Source organism: Drosophila montana, unplaced genomic scaffold (assembly GCF_035044405.1).
Source record: "Drosophila montana isolate Dmon_TW-CO22-7 unplaced genomic scaffold, ASM3504440v1 contig_3633_1, whole genome shotgun sequence".
In the NCBI taxonomy this organism is placed as follows: Eukaryota; Metazoa; Arthropoda; class Insecta; order Diptera; family Drosophilidae; genus Drosophila; species Drosophila montana.
The window spans coordinates 256,144-274,798 of NW_026998518.1; the positions used below are offsets into that span (position 1 = coordinate 256,144).

At 38.9% G+C, this 18,655-nt stretch overlaps 1 long non-coding RNA gene across 7 annotated transcripts in view; it reads left to right on the forward strand.

Annotated features, from left to right (window-relative positions):
* Positions 1-17,108, forward strand: part of LOC135435559 (uncharacterized) — a 173,453-nt gene extending 156,345 nt beyond the window's left edge. For all 7 annotated transcript variants that reach the window (XR_010437381.1, XR_010437385.1, XR_010437383.1 and 4 more), the window contains 2 exons: positions 8,313-8,384; positions 17,065-17,108. This is a non-coding gene — a long non-coding RNA (uncharacterized LOC135435559). The remainder of the gene's footprint in view (positions 1-8,312; positions 8,385-17,064) is intronic.
* Positions 17,109-18,655: the final 1,547 nt, after the last annotated feature.

Here is an 18,655-nt window from a genome sequence, read left to right on the forward strand (position 1 = left end):
ATGAAGTACAAAGATATCGCAAAGCTGAACTTTAGTTTCTTAGCTCAAGCTTTTTATCATTTAAATACACAAGTTCTAGATATGTTCAGGAACAGGTAGCTCAAGCTTTACAATCTTAGTTGCTTTGGATATATCCATATATCAGTTTGCTTGTTTTGTAATCCAGTGTCTCAGTCATTGATTAAAAGGAAAGTCTCTTGCTATATTTACTAATTCTTTTCCTTTGGACATTTCTTCAATTTGTACAAGTCTTTTATATAAGAGTATTCAGTGCCTTGTAGAACGTGTAGATTTGTTATAGCCATAACCCTTTTGCCTTCCACACTTGGATAGGAGGGGCGACAGAGCTGTCCCTTCCACTAACCAAGCCGTGCCAATTGTTGCTTTTCCATATTCTGTAAAACCCACTGACAGGAACTAGGAACTAGTCCCTATCAATCCATTATATTCGCCAGACAAGCTAGAACAATAGGATTCAAAGTATTTCCAATCTCGTCTAGCGCTCTTTTACTTGTTTTGGAAACAATTAAACTGAACTTTAGCGAGAAATTTACTGCATTAATTTTAACAGTCCGAACGAATCATTAAAGTTGACCTTCTCTCACTTGCTTTTTAATACAACTTTGTCGGCAAAATATTTGATATTAATAAAAAATATAACAAAGATTGTCCTGCACAGTAATTCCTTCGTTTATTATTACCAAGAAATGCCTAAGCAATGTGAAGTGATGCTCATTAATTTAAGGACAGATTCCTTTCAGTTGCTTAGCTAAGTATTTTTTCAGGAAATGTTCGAAGTGTATCATTGATAAATTGTGTGATATTGATGAAGAGAAAGAGAGAGAGAGGGAGAGAGCGAGTGAGAGATGCGGGGGGCATTAATTTGAAAGATTAAATAGACCGGGTCCAAGCAGGACACACTTTTGAAATGACCGACGCATTTCCAGGAACAAGCACAGGTCGGTCAAGCAGCGAGGGTGAGAGAGTGAAAGATTCCCACACACACACACACACACGAGCAGAGGCAAAAAGGACATGCCAGGGACAAGGTTCTGGGGCCTGGCTTTCGGTCTGGGCGTTAATGTGCGAAGTGCGTCTGAATGAATTTCAGCAGAAATGTGCTGGCTGCCGAAGCTGTTGCTGTCCCTGTCCCTGTCCCTGTATCTGTATCTGTATCTGTATCTGCATTTGAACTTGTATCTGTATCTGCGTCTGTAGCTGTGTCTCGCATCTGTAGTTGTGTCTCGCATCTATTGAATGCGTCCGTAGGTAGGCAGAGCGCAACTCGTTTCGCAAGGCGCATAGAAAGGATAAAGGTAAATCACCTTTTGTTTGTTGCCCTCGAAATGACCGAGTTCATTGTCAAGTTCAGGTAACGTCTGCTCGACTTTGTCAGTGTGTGAGTGCGAGTGTGTGTTTGTGCGAGTCTGTGAATTTGTTGCGCTTGCGTCAAATTTGCTACTCAACCAGCAGCAGGCAGCAGAAGCCTGATGCCTGAAGCCTGAAGCTCGGCCTGCAGCTGAAGTGTGGCCATGTCTGCGGCTTTGGGTTTAGTTTTTGGTTCTGCTCAGCTTTGTTGTTGGACTCTCTGCCTCTGTCGCTGTTCTCTGTCGCTGTCCTCTGTCCTCTGGCTTGGGCTCCGGTTCCAAAAGGATGCTCCATAAAACAAAAAGCTATGCGAAAGTGACATTTATGTGTTTTTAATTCCTTTGCCATGTGTATCCGTGTGTGTGCGTATCTGTGTGTGTTGTTGGCTTTCGGGCTCTTGTTATGCCATTCTAAGGAATTTGCTGCCTTTCGTCTGAATTTACCTTGCAACAGCGCATTGACCTGCAGCCGAGCGAGGCGTGATGCTGCCTCAAGTGGGTACCCAAAAAAAACAAACAACCAACAAACAACAACAACAACAGATACCAACAACAACACAAACGGGGAAAATAGTTTACTGTTTGGCCATAGAACTGGCTAAAATTGCAGCCTTTGAGAGTCTTTTTATTTCTTAACTTAAATTGATTCTGTTGTCTGCTCGAGTAAAGCGCTTTAAATTTTGAGTGTGCGAAGCTTTCGATTGATACGAGTTCGAGTATTGAATATGAGGCATTAAATATTGCTTTGTTAACAGAGCTTTAAATGGAGCAATAGGAATTTTAGTAATTTAATTAATGCGATGGAAATATTTGTAAATTCAGTTTAAAATCCTTGCTCGCTTTATAGGGAAAAACTATTGTTAATTTTTTATAGAATGTTATAGGGCTTTGTAGATGTTATAGATGGATATTTTATACATATTATAGATAGATATTTTATACATATTATAGATAGATATTTGATAGATATATGTCAATGTATATTGGGTCTGGTTTGTCCAATTTAAAACCTGATTTTCTTAACAAAAAGCTGTCTATCAATAAAGTAAGTAGACCCAGCTTTATCAATAGCAGACTTTTCTATCAACTTAGCTGTTGTATGCACATTGCTTTTTGTTCGCAGCTTAAACTTGTTGCGAATTATAAGACGTAGGCGGCAGTGTGTACAAGTTCGAAGTCCAGTTGTGTGCGCATTAAATGAGCTTTGTTTTTGCGTCAAGGTTTAGGTAATATATACTAAATATATTCATATTTCAATCGAAAACTTTCATTAAAGCAATATAAAGAATCCTTAAAATCAGCTAATTTGGCAAGATACAAAGCCAAGCTCACGGCAGCTGAGTTCAAATCGAACTCTTACTCACAAATCAGCATTAAGCACAAACTGATCTGATCTGATCTGAGCATTTCCTTTGAATGCGCCAGCAACTTAATCGGCTCAAAGCGCTCCATAAACAAGCCAAGTGAGTGGGGCCTGACGCCAGTTAAACGCCACCGAAAATAGCCAAAAACGCGAAATTCCTTTCAGGCAAACGTTTGCTTTGGGTGCTTTGCACCTTTCAGGTGATTTGGCTACCTGGATGCACGGGTCATTGAATGCAGCGCTTATCAAGTCTGCTTTGTCCGCTGCCATGTCCGTCCGCCTGGGCGTTGTCCTGCACGTTCACATTGATTACAAACTGTTGAATGAATTCCGCTGTGCCGCATGCCCCATGCCTCATGCCTCATGCCACATACCTATTGCCCATTGCCCATTTCCCATTCTCCATACGAGCCGAGAATTTTGGGCCGCCTTTTTGAGCCGAGCCGCTGTGGACCGCAGACCGGGCCAGAATTCCAAGAAGGACATCTCTCTCTTCAGTCTTCTTGTTTTTTTTTTATTGTTTTCGCTTTTTATGCTGTTTTCATTTAAAGCATTTTATGGCATTTTGTTTTAGTCGCCGCTTCATTATGATTTTTATGGGCACTTTGACGCTGCGGCTCCAACGAGTTCTCAGGTGAGTGGCTGCAACAATTTTTGGTGTTTCTTCTGCTGCGCCTACGCAGGCCAGAAGCCCGCCGAAGCTGCACTGCCAGCCAGCCGGTTGGTTGAGTGGGAGGGGAAGGGGGGGGGGGGGGGGGCATGCCACCAAATGGGGAAGTAACAATGCGCCGCGCGGCGGTGGTTTGTTTGAACACCGAAAACCGTTTTTAATGCTCGTTATAATTTCGGTGTGGCTGCCTTTTTTTTTTTTTATTATTTTCTTTGTGCCTGGTGGGATCTGGCATCGAGTCGTTGTACACATCGGCATCGGCATCGGGATCTTTTGGGGTCTCTGTCTCCGTCTGTTGTATACGGGTGATTGCCCTTTTAAGCATGCCCCATGTGCTTTTCGCTTTATATCCTTGGGGCCAATAACGAAACAGTGCTTAGTCTCTGGCCACATCGATAACTGCGTCTTAGTTTGTTGTATTTGGTCAACGACGCTCAAATTAAGTTGCTCGACCTTAATTGGGATCATTAATACGGGCTATCTGTGATGTTTTGAGGTTGGATTCAAATACAACGCCTTGGTTATCAGTGAGGTTGGCGAAAATTTTAGATTTTTATTCTTAAAAGTGCCTGAATAACCCAGGAAAAATATAGCATTTACTTATTTCTTTAAAAATCTTAATGATATAAATTTATCGATAGCGATTTGTATAACTATTCTAGAAGCTACAAGTCAAGTTTCTAGACTCTAGCTCTTAAAAGCTAAGAAATTTGCTCAAGAAAAAGGATTTCGATATCCATTTTATCGACTATCGGGAACAAATTCGTACTGCGCGGATATTAGGAGGATGTTCGTTTAAAACTTCCCTCACTATTATAGGTTATGAGATCTACTCGACAATTGGTGCTGATCAAGAATATATATACTGAATGGAGTTGGAGATGCATCTTTGTTAATTTAAAGTAATCCGATTTATCAAAAATATTGCAACTTGTACATATTGTTATTTAGAATGCAGAGGCTTAATTTGATCAGTGTCTAAAATTGACATCTGTCTTCATATGTTAAGATAATAGTTTTGCGGCCCAAGCTATGTATGATCAACAATTTTTTTAATTTGAACCAAGTTGTTGGTCCAATTCTGGTTTCCGTTCGACGTACATATTATCCTGTGGAATGTGGGGCCTACATTTGGTCGCTATCTAAGATCAGGGCAGGCTTTGCGGCACAAGGTTTTTATGCTTACAAGTTTTCTAATTTAAACCAAGCCGTTGGTTCAATTATGGTTGCGGTTCAGCTTAATAGAAGTAGGAGTCGCGGCTCGAACTGCTTCGGTCCACAGCCGATTTGCAGCCTTGATTTAAGCCCAGTCATTTGTTTATCGTTGCTTTTTATAACTTAACTGTACGGAGCTTGTAATTAAGTAGATCTCATTAAATTGAAAGCACTTGCAGGGCCATCAAATGACATTTGACATGGGATCTTTGCCATCTGACGTCAGCAACGTCAACATAAAAGACGCAATAAAAAACCAAAAGAAAAAAAAGATATTAATTAAACTTGATAAAACACTCTAATTAATTTGTAACCTTCAAAAAGTGTGTTGTTTTTTCTTTTCTTGGGGCAGCTCGTTGTGTTTTATGTCTGACCATAAATTAAAATTCGGACGCAGTTATTCATAAAAAAAACGCATTCTACGAGTGTACGCAAAATAAAAAAAAAAATACGTACATATAAATAACAACAACATTAGGCAAAAGGACCACGCCCCTTTGAGGCAATCCGTTAGCTGCTGCTGCTGCTGCTTGTAATTTACTTTTATGAGCAATAAAATGCGACAGAAAGCGGTCCATTAAAAACTACACAAATCGCATTTAATTTCGAAATTATGAATTGAAATTGGAATTTCAAGGCAGAGACGCTTAATTGAAAGCGTGACATATACCCGCTGTGGGCGTGGCAACACACAGTGGGCAGAATTGTCTGTTTAAAATGCCATTAAATAAAAATAAAAGAAAAGAAAAGAAAAGAAAAGAGAGCGACTCCAGCTGTGCTCTGCTGTGTCGGCAATAAGGAAGCAACTGCAGATAGACCCAAATGCGAGTACATCGTATGCATCGTATGTGGTGGCCACTAAGAAATCGGCAGGCAGACAGTGGACTTGAGTGGCCAGTCATGGCGATGGCGCCCGCCGGCTCACTCAACTGTTTAGCGGAGCCACACGCAAATGCAAATATTACCATAATTATCGCACATGGCCCGCAGACCATGACTAAAGCAATCGCGCGTCCATCGCCGGACAAAGTCGGACAAAGTTGGAGTTGCAGTTGCAATCGGACACGTAGGAGACGTAAATGGAGATGGAGATGGAAACGGAGACGGAGACGGAGACGGGAGTCGAAGTTAGAGCCGTAGCCCCGGCTAGCAGCTGCCCACTTTGAGTCTCGCCCCTCGCTATATTAGAGAACGGCTGAGTTTGAGGCACGCGGCATGCAATCGAAATCTATTACCATGCATTTGCCGACCCGGTGAAGAAAGCGGCTCATTACATGTTTATTATTGTTGTCGTGCATACACTATGCATCAGGCGGGTATATTAGCTAGTTTTGATAGCTAAAAATGGGACAGATATGTAATTATTTAGTTCGTTCAATCAATCAATCAATTGATGGACACTTATGAGTGCAGTTGTTAAAGCTACGTCAGACTCATGTCTGATGTCTCATGTCACAACAATAAGTTATTGCAAATAGAATTTCTCATATTTCTTAGTACATATAATTTTTTGTTGCTATCAATTAATCAATCATTTGATTGACAATATTTACAAAAATTAGGGAATCATCATAAATTAGAAATATCTGTTTCATGAGTTATATATATTTATGTTCGCATACAAATTGAAAGGTATCTGCATTTGTATTTGTATCTGCATCTGTATCTGCATCTGTTGCAGTATCTGTATCTGTAGCTGTATATGTATCCATAGCTGTATCTGTATCTTTAGCTACATCTGTATCTGTAGCTGTATCTTCAGCTGTATCGGTATTTACATTTATCATGGATTTATTTCTGTGTCTTTCTGATACAATATCTTAGGAGAATATCAATAGCAATATCTTTAACTATAGCTCAGTTCTCATTTGCTGCATTCCATATTTAGTTTCACGTGCACATAAAGAGCATCTGCTATTCGACTTGGACTTAAATACTGTCTAGTTGTTATTGTTGTTACCTGGCCAAGTGCGGCACTTGACTTTATTTTGGTTACATGCCATGGGCCATGGCAATTTATTCTCGGTACCCAATAAAAGTCACTTGATTGGAACTGCAAGTGGCCGCTTTTATTGGTTTATTATGGCAACGCGAGAGGGTTCGCGAGATGTTGCGCCACCAGGCCGGGGCCAGACCGAGTCTGGCCAAAAATACATGCCGCCTGCCACCTGGTACCTGCCGCCGCCCAAAAGGCTGCCGCCTCTCCCTGGGCTGGCAATCAAATTTGATGGCCTTGTTGGCTGCTTTGGTCGTTGGCAGGCGGTCCAGCATAATGGTGGAATTTCTGCACTGTGTGCGCCACAACTCTCGACACTCAATCAGCATCGGCAATGCAGCAAATGCTGCCTCATAAGTCAAAAGAATGTCGTTTAGCTTGAATGCTGCAGTGGCTGCCATTGCCACAGCCACTGCTCAAGTGTCGCCACTGGATCTGGCTCGGCAGCTGCCTCTGGCACATCCTTCTCGACTGGCGCCTATCTGAGCGCTCGCATCTGACTGTCGTATGAGTTATGGGCCAGGGCCAGGACCCACCAGGCCAGCCAGGCCAATATGATAATAATTTTATGTGCTCGTAAAAGCATTAAAAATTCCAACAACAACAACAAGAACAACAACAGCGACTAAAACATATACACAAAAATGGTCAAGAGATGAGGCCAACGATTGGCCTCACTCGACCGCTGCTCAATTTGAGTGCCACAGTTTTTCTTTTATTGTTGCCACTTTTTTGTACAGCAATTGGCCAATTGGAAAATGCCTACTTATGACATTTACAGCTCGCTCGTGAGCGGTAACCGAGCCATAAAACCGAAAACGTTACCAATATGCTGGCAAAAATATAAAAAATAAAAAAAAAACTTATCTGATGATGATCTTCAGCAGATGCCGACTGCTAAGTGGGTTTGAACCATTCGACGTGGGGTGCCCGGTTTTACGACTACCGAAATTGAGCTGTAGAAACGTTTTAATTGACTCTCATCCATTTGCTGCATGGGTCATAAAACAATAAAGCAACGGGACAAAAAGATATAAATGAATATAGATGTAAACTGAAGAGGCTAACATGCACAAATGTACACCTATGAAAATGTTAGATTTTAGAAAGATATATATGAATTGTGGGAAATATAACACTGTCAGATGAAGCTAGGTATTATATCCATGGATAACTCTGCCGAATTGAAATTTTAGTTAACATTTATGAGAGAGGCCTGTTTAATATAATAGATATGAGTTAAGAAATAATAATAGAGAAGAATATATGTGCATATGATTGGCGATCTATGTATCAATCAAACCGCGATATCTAGTAGGTTTAGGTATAAAACTGTTTTATGTACCAAGTCATCAGTGGATATTGTATTATACCCAACGCAGACCAAGCTTACTTTACTTTTTTGGATTTATGCATGTATTTACATATTTATGCATGTTTGTATTTATGTATTTATGTACACTTGTGTGTACATATATATATAATCTCTCTTACGAAATGAAGTTCAATTTTTGATAAGTCCCACTGTAGAGCTGTAAATCCAAAGTAAAATAAGCGCATGTCTAGAGATTACCCTTCTATGCGATTCTCACGAGCTTAAATGAAACGTACAGGCTTTTATGCCACAAACAACATCTCATATTTGCACGCTCACCCTATATCTTTCACTCTCTAAGCTCTCTACTTCTTTTCTTCTTTCAGTGAAACATACAGTATTGTAGAAAAAGTCTACCAATAGAAGACAATTAGAGATTCCTGCTTGTGCATTTTTGGGTAAGTACTTATTTAAAAAACATTTTTCATTTATATATATAAATAAGAATAAGAACTTAGTAATTTGAGATGTGGGCTAGGGATTTCTATAGGGATATATTTTGTCCTTTATACAAACTAAAAGTTCCTCCCTCTTAAGATATCTAATTATTAGTGTTGCAATCTCAGCTTCTGATAACTCTCAAGCTGAAGAAACATGAAATAATGTCCAGCAAGAGCCTGAACTCGAGCAGAAGAATATGACACACTATTTTACTTAGCACCCCCCAGTTCCCTTTATTTATATGACAATCCCACATGGTCGAGAAAAATCAACCCTGGGAACAACGCCAAATGATGCGTATCCAATAAATATGTAAAAAAGAAAACAAAAACCAAAAACGAAAACAAAAAAAAATGTAAATGTTAAAATGTTCCATTTTACAGCTCAACCCCTCGGAACAGCTCCGAAAGCGAGCTGCTTCGCTTCACAGTGTAATTTGGGGCACATTCAGAGCAAATATTCATTTCGCTTTTTGTGGTTACTTGAATAAGGGAAATGGGGAAATTGTGTTTTTACGATGATATGCCGTGCATTACACGGCATTTGAAGCATTTTGAGCTTCATGGGTAAGTTTTTCGTTATATTTCTGCGCTCTGGGAAACAATGGGGCATAGGCGACATTTCGAACTTCTTTTGCACGCAATTGACTATCAAAATTTTATGTTGGCTTTATTTGTTTGCCGTCTAACCGAAGCAACAACAGCAATGACAGCAACAGCTTCGTCAGAGGGAAAGCGCCATGGCTAATGGCAGCTGGGAGAGCGACATCAAATCCAATTTTATAATGCATATAAAGTTTTAACATGCCCCAGCAAAAAGGAAATGTCGAGCGGTTGGGGCACTGCGAGAAAATTTTATGCACACACTTTTATAGAAATTTTAGTAGCCTATCAAATTTTACGCGCTACCAACAAAAAACTTGTGCATAAAATTTTACTTCTCGGTGAGTCAGGCTTCGGGATCAAGAACAGGACAACAGCCGGCTGGGGCAGCAGGAACTAATACTTCCCCTGAAAGCAAAATAAAAATAAATAAAATCATTTACCGGGCAGAGCACTTAAAATTAACGTGAAATTAGCTTGTTGACTTAACCCTATTGAACGGAAATGAGCCCGAACACAAACGGGACATGCACAGGACACGCTGCCAGTGCTGCAACAAGACACAAGAGGGGGCAGGGGGTAAGGCAGCCACAGCCATAAAATGCGGAAACAGGATATCAACACATGAGGCTGACGGGGCACATGCTAGCGCCAACATTTTCTTATATGTGCGCACACATATAGCCAAACACCTCGGACCATTTACATAAAACTAAACCCAGAGCAACAATACCCACACACACACACACAGATACAGACACAAGTTGTAGCCAAATCATTTGTGAAGTCTATTAGCAGCGGAGCTAACCAAACTGCACAGCGCCTGCGCACAGTGGGGCAAGGGCAGCGACATATGAAGCAAAAGTATACGGAATAGAATTTTGAGTGAGGTGGTCAAAGAAAGCTAAAGCAATTATTTAGTTAATCAACAGAAATTTAATGCTGAAGTTAAGATATTATAGATCTTAGCCCAAAGAAACTATTCTCAGCCGGATTCAGATTCAGTCCATGTCTGCCTCAATAATTAATTATTGAATAGATAAACTGAATAAATTTCTACCTAAATTCCTTGAAGATTATAGCATATAAACATAGCTGAAATCCCTTAAGAACATGAATATTCATTGAACTTAGTTTTATGTTGCTGTCATGTATCTGATTTCCACATTTATTTCAATTTAGTCTAAGTCTGTTTTTACACTACATTTTATTTATACCCATTGCTTCAGTGTGCCAGCCGGAAATAGCTAACCACCCACTACTGTAAACTTTGACGGAGTAATGCACGTTAGCATCGGGCATTAGCATTAGCATTGACACTTAAGCGTGTATTGTGAATTAGCCACAGACTGCTTTAATGACAGTTGGCGACAAAACGCTTACGTTACCATTTGAATGGCCAATAGAGAGCACAACCAGAATCCGTTCCCTACCCAACCCAACCCCAAGGCGAACAAACATATTGTGTAAATGGTTTGAGCCCCAGAAGGGTTATTAATAAATTAAATTTTCATGTTGCCCGGGCGCATGCTTATGCATGAAGCCCAGACCCAGAGCTTGAGCTTGAGCATAAAATACACACAAGTGGCATGTAAATGTAATTCAATACTTTAAAATTGCTTATTAGAACTCGGCAACTGGCAACTGCACCCCAGAAAAGCAAATAAGTTCGAGGGGGTGGAGAGGGTGGCGTATGCGCAATTTTAACGAGCACTTCCAGCTAATTTTCTGGCCTGTTTGTAATAAACTTAAGGCAAGGGTTTATTGGGTCGGAGCAGGACTGTTTTTACCTTGGCATCGTTTGTGCTTAAGCCCTAACCAGCGGCAATTTCGAGGTCCAATAAAATAGGTATTTCTATGGTGCCAGGTAATTGCCGAAAATAAAAATAATCAACAGTCCAACAGGCCCAGCCAATTTTAGCCAGAGACATTGAACTTGTTGGCACAGTAGCTACACGTGTGCAATGTCTCGACTTGGCCTGGCTTCAACATAATTTAATTAAAATTCGACAATGATAAACGCAGAAGATACATTAAAAACCTAAGCTTAATAATGAGCTGCCACGCACCGGTGCGAGCGAGACAGCTGACCGAGGGTCTTCAACATTTATTTTCTTGATACCCTTTCAAAATTCTAGAACAGGGTATGCCTATTGTGTGTAAATGTATTTTAATGGGCAGAAGAAAGCACCTGCCCTGCCTGGCAACCAAAGGCGACTTGATCTAGCCATGACCGTCTGTTCAAATGTCTGTCTGGGCGAACGAATGGATCTCAGAGATTGTAAAGCTAGATACCTTAAATTGAAATTGGATCCCTGGAGGCTACAATTTTCTATAACCGATAAAAATCGATAAGAACCTCCCGATTTTCAAGCACATCTCGAGGATTATAATAGCTATAGACACCATATTTGGTATGTGTGCTCAGTAACATAAGATTTGAATTATGCAGATATTTTGTTAAGATCAGAAAACAAGCACCCAAGTTACAGAAGAAAGCTTTTCCCCAAAATCGCTTAAAAATGCGCGGATTACAGGGTATCTGCCTGAGGGTTACTGCCCACTAGAGTGATCTTACGCGTGTGTGTTTATGAAGTGTGTGTTGCAAAAGTGTTTGCTTTCTGTACTTGACTTGATTTCGGTAATAGCCGCGTCTTTTGTCTCCGCCCGGTGTCCGCAGCGATATGCGACGTGCGATGTGACTTGAACCACGCACACGGGCTACTTAAAGCGCTTCAGTTTCGGTCATTTGAAGTTTATTACCCGCGCACGTGTGAACCGAAAATACCAAAACGTACAAAATGTTTACAATGAAACCAAACCGGAAATCGCCGAAACAGCAAGCGAAAAAAAGAAAAAACCCCAGAGAAGACAAGTCCAAGCCATGATATCTATGCAGGTAGTCACCGAAGCAGACACCAACATTCAGGCAGCCCCAGTGCCCAGTCGAACGCGTTAGAAGCCTCGACTGCGGCAATGAAGACGTCTAAATGCGAAATTAAATATGACATTTTAGAGAAATTAAGTGGCCCATGTTGGACATGCTTTTAAATGGCCAAGATCGCAGACAACGCACTCGAGATACCACGCCGCGCGATGTTCGCATCGTCGGTCGAAGGGTCGGTCTAGCATCAGGTTGCCAACTAGGTGGCTAATGGACTGAAAGCGTAATACGGTAGCCGAGTACTTGGGAAAGCCACATACTTACACAATCCACACCGAAGTAGGGCAACTGTAATAAAAATTCATAAACTCAACGAGAGACTAACTAGCCACAAGTTAGTAGGACAACCAAATATGCACGAAATACGTTTAAGACTAAAAAGAAGATGAACTAAAGTCAAATTAAGCATAATTTAGAGTAAGTAAGAAATAATTAAAAGGCATTTAATGAGGCAATACTTGGATTAATTAGTCTCCAAAAAATAATTTACTTGAATTGTTAAATGTGCTAAAAAAATATGGAAAGCTGTTTAGAATAGATTCCTGTTTCCAGCTTTAATTTTATAGAAAAAGTGCTTTTAATTTGAGTGAAAATTTCAAATTGTTGAATATTAAATACATAAAAATAGTTAAATTCATGGTTGTAAATGGAATATCAGGTAAGACTCATGGAAAAGCAAAAAGGTCTATATTTAAATACCTTTTTGGAAATGACTTCCCATGTGATTGCCATTTGAATTTCAAATTATATGTAGCTATTGGCTTATTTTCCCACAATTTGAAGATAAGTTGAAAAAATTGCGTATACTTAACGAACGCGTATCGCACACTCTGCACATAAGATCGTATTGCCCACAACCAATTCGAATTTGATTGTTTGTATTGACAATTTGCCTTCGGGGGGGCTTTTTGCTTTCGCTCTCGCATTTACCTCATTCATGAATTTTGTAGATTTTTAGCCAAAGATAATTTTTGCGAAAAAATAAAACACAGGCCGTGGGCCAACAAAATGTTCATTCAAAACACGTACATACTTCACAGCCGAACAACAAATGCAAAGCGACAACAACAACAACAACAACGATGGGACAAAACAAACGTGGATACCCACGCAGGGTTCAAGGGAGGGACGGGCGCGTGGACGGACGGACGGACGGACGGACGGAGTCTGCCACTGCGAGTGGTGTGAAGTGCAAACAGACGAACGAACGCGACAACAACTACAACAACAACGGCGATGGCCACAATGGAGTTCAATATTATCGACTGTGTAACAACAATCGCCAGCAACAACAAAAACCTCGACAACTACAACAACAACAAATGCGGCTGCTTCATTCATGAAATGCTCGTGCGAAAACAACAATAAATCCAACAACAACAACAACAACAAAACGAAAGCTCTTAACGAGAATGCCCGACTGAAAGATACGCTGCAGCCAATGCCAAGCTGCCGTTACAAGCACACCAGCTCCTTTTTATGTGTATACACATACATTCATCAAAACGCACACACACACAAACACGAGCATCGCTTACTATACAGTTCACGTTACGACTTTGCTTCTTCTTACCTCAGCTTCCCACAGTACAGAAAATGTGCCTTCAGTAACTTCGGTACTTCTTGTCCGATCTTGATGAAAATTTTGGAGCATAAATATGGCATCGAAAGGTGCGTAAATATCAAAGCCAAAGAGTATGCGTTCAAAAATGCGTGTTCTTTCAAATTTTAAAGAAAAACGCTAAACGTATCCAAAAACTGAACAAGTCTGCATCCCAAATATGGCACCTAAAGCATCTATAAGCTCTGATATATATCAAAAAACCCCAACTGAAAATCGATAATTATCGAATTTGGTTGAAATCCTCGAGATCTTTAAGTTTACACAGAGTAATAAATTAGCTAAAATAGTTAAATCGACAAAGCTTGCCTTACAGTTAAAGAATATGTGTACTTTATGGGTTCGGAATTGTTTCCCTCTGCCTGCTACATACGTTTGCACAAGTCCATCATACCCTTTTTAAGCACTTTCAATGAGGTCAGGGTACGAAAACAACTTGCAGATTTGTAAGTTTTATAACGTGTTCAATTATTTGGGTTAGTTTAAGTGGTCACAACGGCAACAACATTGTATTTGCAGTGCATTCAATGAAAGCATAAAGAAATTCTTATCGAGTATCTGTGTATCTACGTATCTGCGTATCTGTGAGATATGCCTGTGCTGGTCCGATCAATGGGGTCTTTGACTCAGGCCAGATCTGCGCCAGACATGACTTGCTCACCTAAAACACGCCGGCATTGGCGACTCAATTTTGATTAGTCATCGTATTTGTAGCTCCTTTTAGCCCTTGTTGTTGTTATTGTTTGGTTAATCGTATCTAAATATTTTTGTGTATTTATCTCACGTTGTTGGCCACTTATCGTCGGTTCGGCCGGCTCCGGTTCGAGAAATCACGAACTTCGTGGCGCATACAAAAAGGGAAATTCATTTTTTTTTGGGACAACACAGAACAACAATAAAAACAACAACAACAACAATCACAGCAAACCAGTTGCCTGATTAAAAGGTGAATGAATTCGCAAAACCGCGAATCGCATTCAAAAGTTAAACGAACAACAACGTCAGTTACCATTTTTCATGCTAAATACCCTAAGTAAATGTTTCGATAAATTTTTATAAACAGCACATGAAAGCCAAAGCCAAAAAGGCTTAAGTAAAAATAATTTTATTAAATATTTTAATAGTAAATAATAACAAACGATTTTTTGGGTATAACAAAAATATTTGTAAAATATTCAAAAAAGATAATCAAAAATGTTCTGTCTGTAAAGTGAAAAGAATTAAATATATACAAATTTAAAAAAGTGCCTTTATAATAATAAAGCTAAAATTAATTTTTTTAAATTTAAATATAGAAAAAATTAAATAAAAATTTTACCAAAAAATAAAAAGTAAAATAAATATATGTACTAAAATGGGATACAGAAAAAAAAAGTGTAAATATTCAAAAGAGGATAACCCAAACAATTTCTGTCTGTAAAGTAAAAAGAATTAAATAAACACAAATTAAGTAAAGACTTGCATAAAAATAAATTTAAAAATAAATAAATGGAAACCTAAGACATTTTGTGATTAATTAAAATAAATATAACTACAGATAGCTTTTGTCAAATTAATAACATGAACTAAATGCAAATGCTTTATACCAAAACTAAAATCTCTCTTAAAATAAAAGTTGGACTTAAGACAAGCTCAGTTCTCAGTAAACCATTTGGCATGGATACTTTTGCCAGCTTTATAGAGTATTTCCGGCGCGTTTAATAAACATATTTTGTTTTGTGTTTTGGTTGTTGTTCATTATGATTAATATGAAAGTTGCTTAACAGCCGTGGCGAATGTCAATGCATGCATCCATCAGATACAAATGCCCGGCGCATATATTTTGGGCATTTAACGAGCATGCGCTTGCCCTCTCGCTCATGACGTCAATTGTTATTGTTTAGTATGGCTTTAAAAATTCATTTGATATGTACTTATTTGGAAGCCACATAAACCAGCTTACTAATGAGCATTGCAAACACAACAACAACAATAACAACAACAGCAACAACAACGGCCAGAACAAGAGCTACAGTGACAACAAACGGTAACAAAAATCCCAACACACAAAACTCTAATGGAAATTTACCCACTTGGCACGTTTATTTTTTTTTTGTGTTGTGCACTCGATCGTTTTGTATTTATTTTATATTTTTATTTTATTTATTTTATATTTGTTTCTTTTTGTTGTTGTTTTTGTTTGTTTGTGTAGTTTTCCTTCAAGTGTATCAATTTGCTTAGGCCATGGCCTTCGCAGCACTTAGAGAACTTGCAACTGCATTTGTATCTGAATCTGTAAACAAGTATCTGTATCTGTGTATGTATCTGTATCTTTACAAAGTAATCTGTATCTGTGTCTGGGTGTGTATTTGTATACAGATACAAATGTATCTCTATCTGTATCTGCATAAGTATCTGTGGCTGCATCTGTATCTGTATCTGTATGCCTCCATCTGTAACAGTGTGCGTATGGGCTATTCATTTCGCATGAATGAAACCATTTCTGGAATATTTTCGTTGCATGGAAAGATTTACAAAAGTTTCCATTACAATTTGTAAACAAACTCCAAAGGGACGGCCCAGACACTGGCACTGGCACTGGCACAGTAAAAGAGAGGCAAACAATTCAACAAGTGCCAGCTGCTTGACTCTGGGGGTCAATAAGCAGCCGCCGGCTGCATATATACTACATGCCATATAAAACGCAATAACAACAATGATATGTCCGTGCACGAGACTGGCCAGTGATAATCCCCCCCACATCACACCCAGAGACAAACGGAGAGGGCGGGCGAGCCGCAGCGTTTGGCTCTGTCTCTGGCGCTGGCTCTGGCAAAGGTAAAGTCAAAGTCAGCGCAACGACTGATTATCGATTTAATTAGTTATGCGTCGAATGCAATGCTAGTGACATAAGCACATCAGATTAACCCACTTGGATGGAGTGAGTGGATGATGTGTATGCGCGTGGAAAACAACTCGAATAGCTCAGCTCTGCAGATTTTAAGATTGAATTAACTTCAAAGACTGATTGCAATTTATTTAAAATTTTAATTTAATTAAATTGAGCGTTAGTTGCGATTAGAATGATCATGATTATTATTATTATAAGTAATATAGTTATTATTATTATAATTATTATTATTATTATTATTATTATTATTATTATTATTATTATTATTATTATTATTATTATTATTATTATTATTATTATTATTATTATTATTATTATTTTTATTATTATTATTATTATTATTATTAGTATTATTATTAGTAATATAATTATTATTATTATCATTATGATTACAATTATTATATGTTTTATTATCATTATCATTTTTTTACTATTATTTTAAATATTATTGTTAAAAAGGCATATTTTCCATTATTGGACTTTATTTATCTATTTATGGTGAATAAAAATAGATGCTCAAATACAAGCAAAAAAAAAAGCAATTTCTTTTGTTGACCAAACTATTTTCCTCTTTTTACAGGATAATGGAGAGTTCTTCAACAAGGAGTTTCCTGTAAAAAGTGGTGAGTGCAAAAAAAAATATTTCATAACTCTTAATTGTGCACATATAAGGGTAATTTTCCAAATTTTTATTATATAGTTATAGGGATGGGAAATGACCCATGCATAATAGGATATTTAGGGGTACCATGTTCACATGAATTTTGACCAAGAATAACGTGTCCAGATTTAGATGCCAAAATGATCTACATGCCAAGCCATGAAGAAGAAGCCTAGCTTTATGAAAATCGTTTGAGATTTGACCAAGTTATTGGGGTGGGAAAATTTGACCCATGTCTTCTATACAGGATATTTGAGCATTTCATTTTTACATGAATTTCGACCAAGAATCATGTTGCCAGATTTAGATGCCAAATTCATCTAGAGGCTAAACCATGAAGAAAAAGCTAAAGCTCCTGAATATCTGATGGGATTTGGCGGAGTTATGGGGGTGGGAAATTTTGACATATGTCTATATAGGATATTTAAGGGTACCATTTTCACATGAACTTTGACCAAAAATAATTTTGCCCTCATCAATTTTAAAAGTTATTCACATCTAATCTATGGACTTTCACGAGTCCAAATGGGACACGCCTTGCCCAGATCGGAATTCATTCAACCGATCTATTCACATTTAAAATTCTTGAAAAATATAACACGAATATGTTGACTAAATACAGATTAGATCTTCGAATAACACACCCAAACTATAAAGATTTTTTCTGCAGCTCTGTCGAACAGTTAAAAACTTCTCAATGAATTATATGCCTTATATCCAAAGTTTCTACAGCAAGTATCCTAATATGCCATACCCTGTAGTTCAGCTACTTTGGTTATATTTTTAATGGCATTTTTGGTGACCACCCAAAGATCAGAGTTTCCCACGTTAAGCGTATGCTTTAGGGGTTACACACACACACATTACTTGAGTTTAGCTATAAATACCAGAGTCATCACCTTGACGTGCCCAGATTTGGTGGACATCGGCGCGTCGAATCTGACTGCAAGTCGACGTCTACATCCACAGCGAAGTGCACATCGAAGTCCAAGTCCAAGTCCATTGTCCAATGCCATTTTTAGTTCACAAATTTGCGCACGCGCAATGCCAACCCAAATACCAGAGGCAAAATACTCGTATTCCAGTAACGCATCGCACTGGCAATAGGCTTACAACTTGCGGTACTAAAACGCAGTTCCAAGAATCATCAGAGACAACAACAACAACAACAACGACAACAACATTGGCCGCCCGCTCATTGGCATTTTTTAGCGTTGCGAAATATGAAGGAATGCAGTCGAAGTCGTAAACGAAGTGGAAGAATCGCCTCTCGGTCCCAGTCCAAGTCCCAGTCCCAGTGAATGCCGCACTGTAATCGAACTGTCAGTTGTGGAAGAGAGCAGCTCAGCCTGGCAGGTTGCCTCGGATAGCATCTTTGATCGTCGCTGAATCTTGGAGAGTGCAAACAGCGACTGCATTGCACTGGAATTTCGTTTTGTTTACTTGCATACCATACCCTACCCCATACCCTATACCCATGCCCATGCCCGTGCCCATACCCTACTCGAAC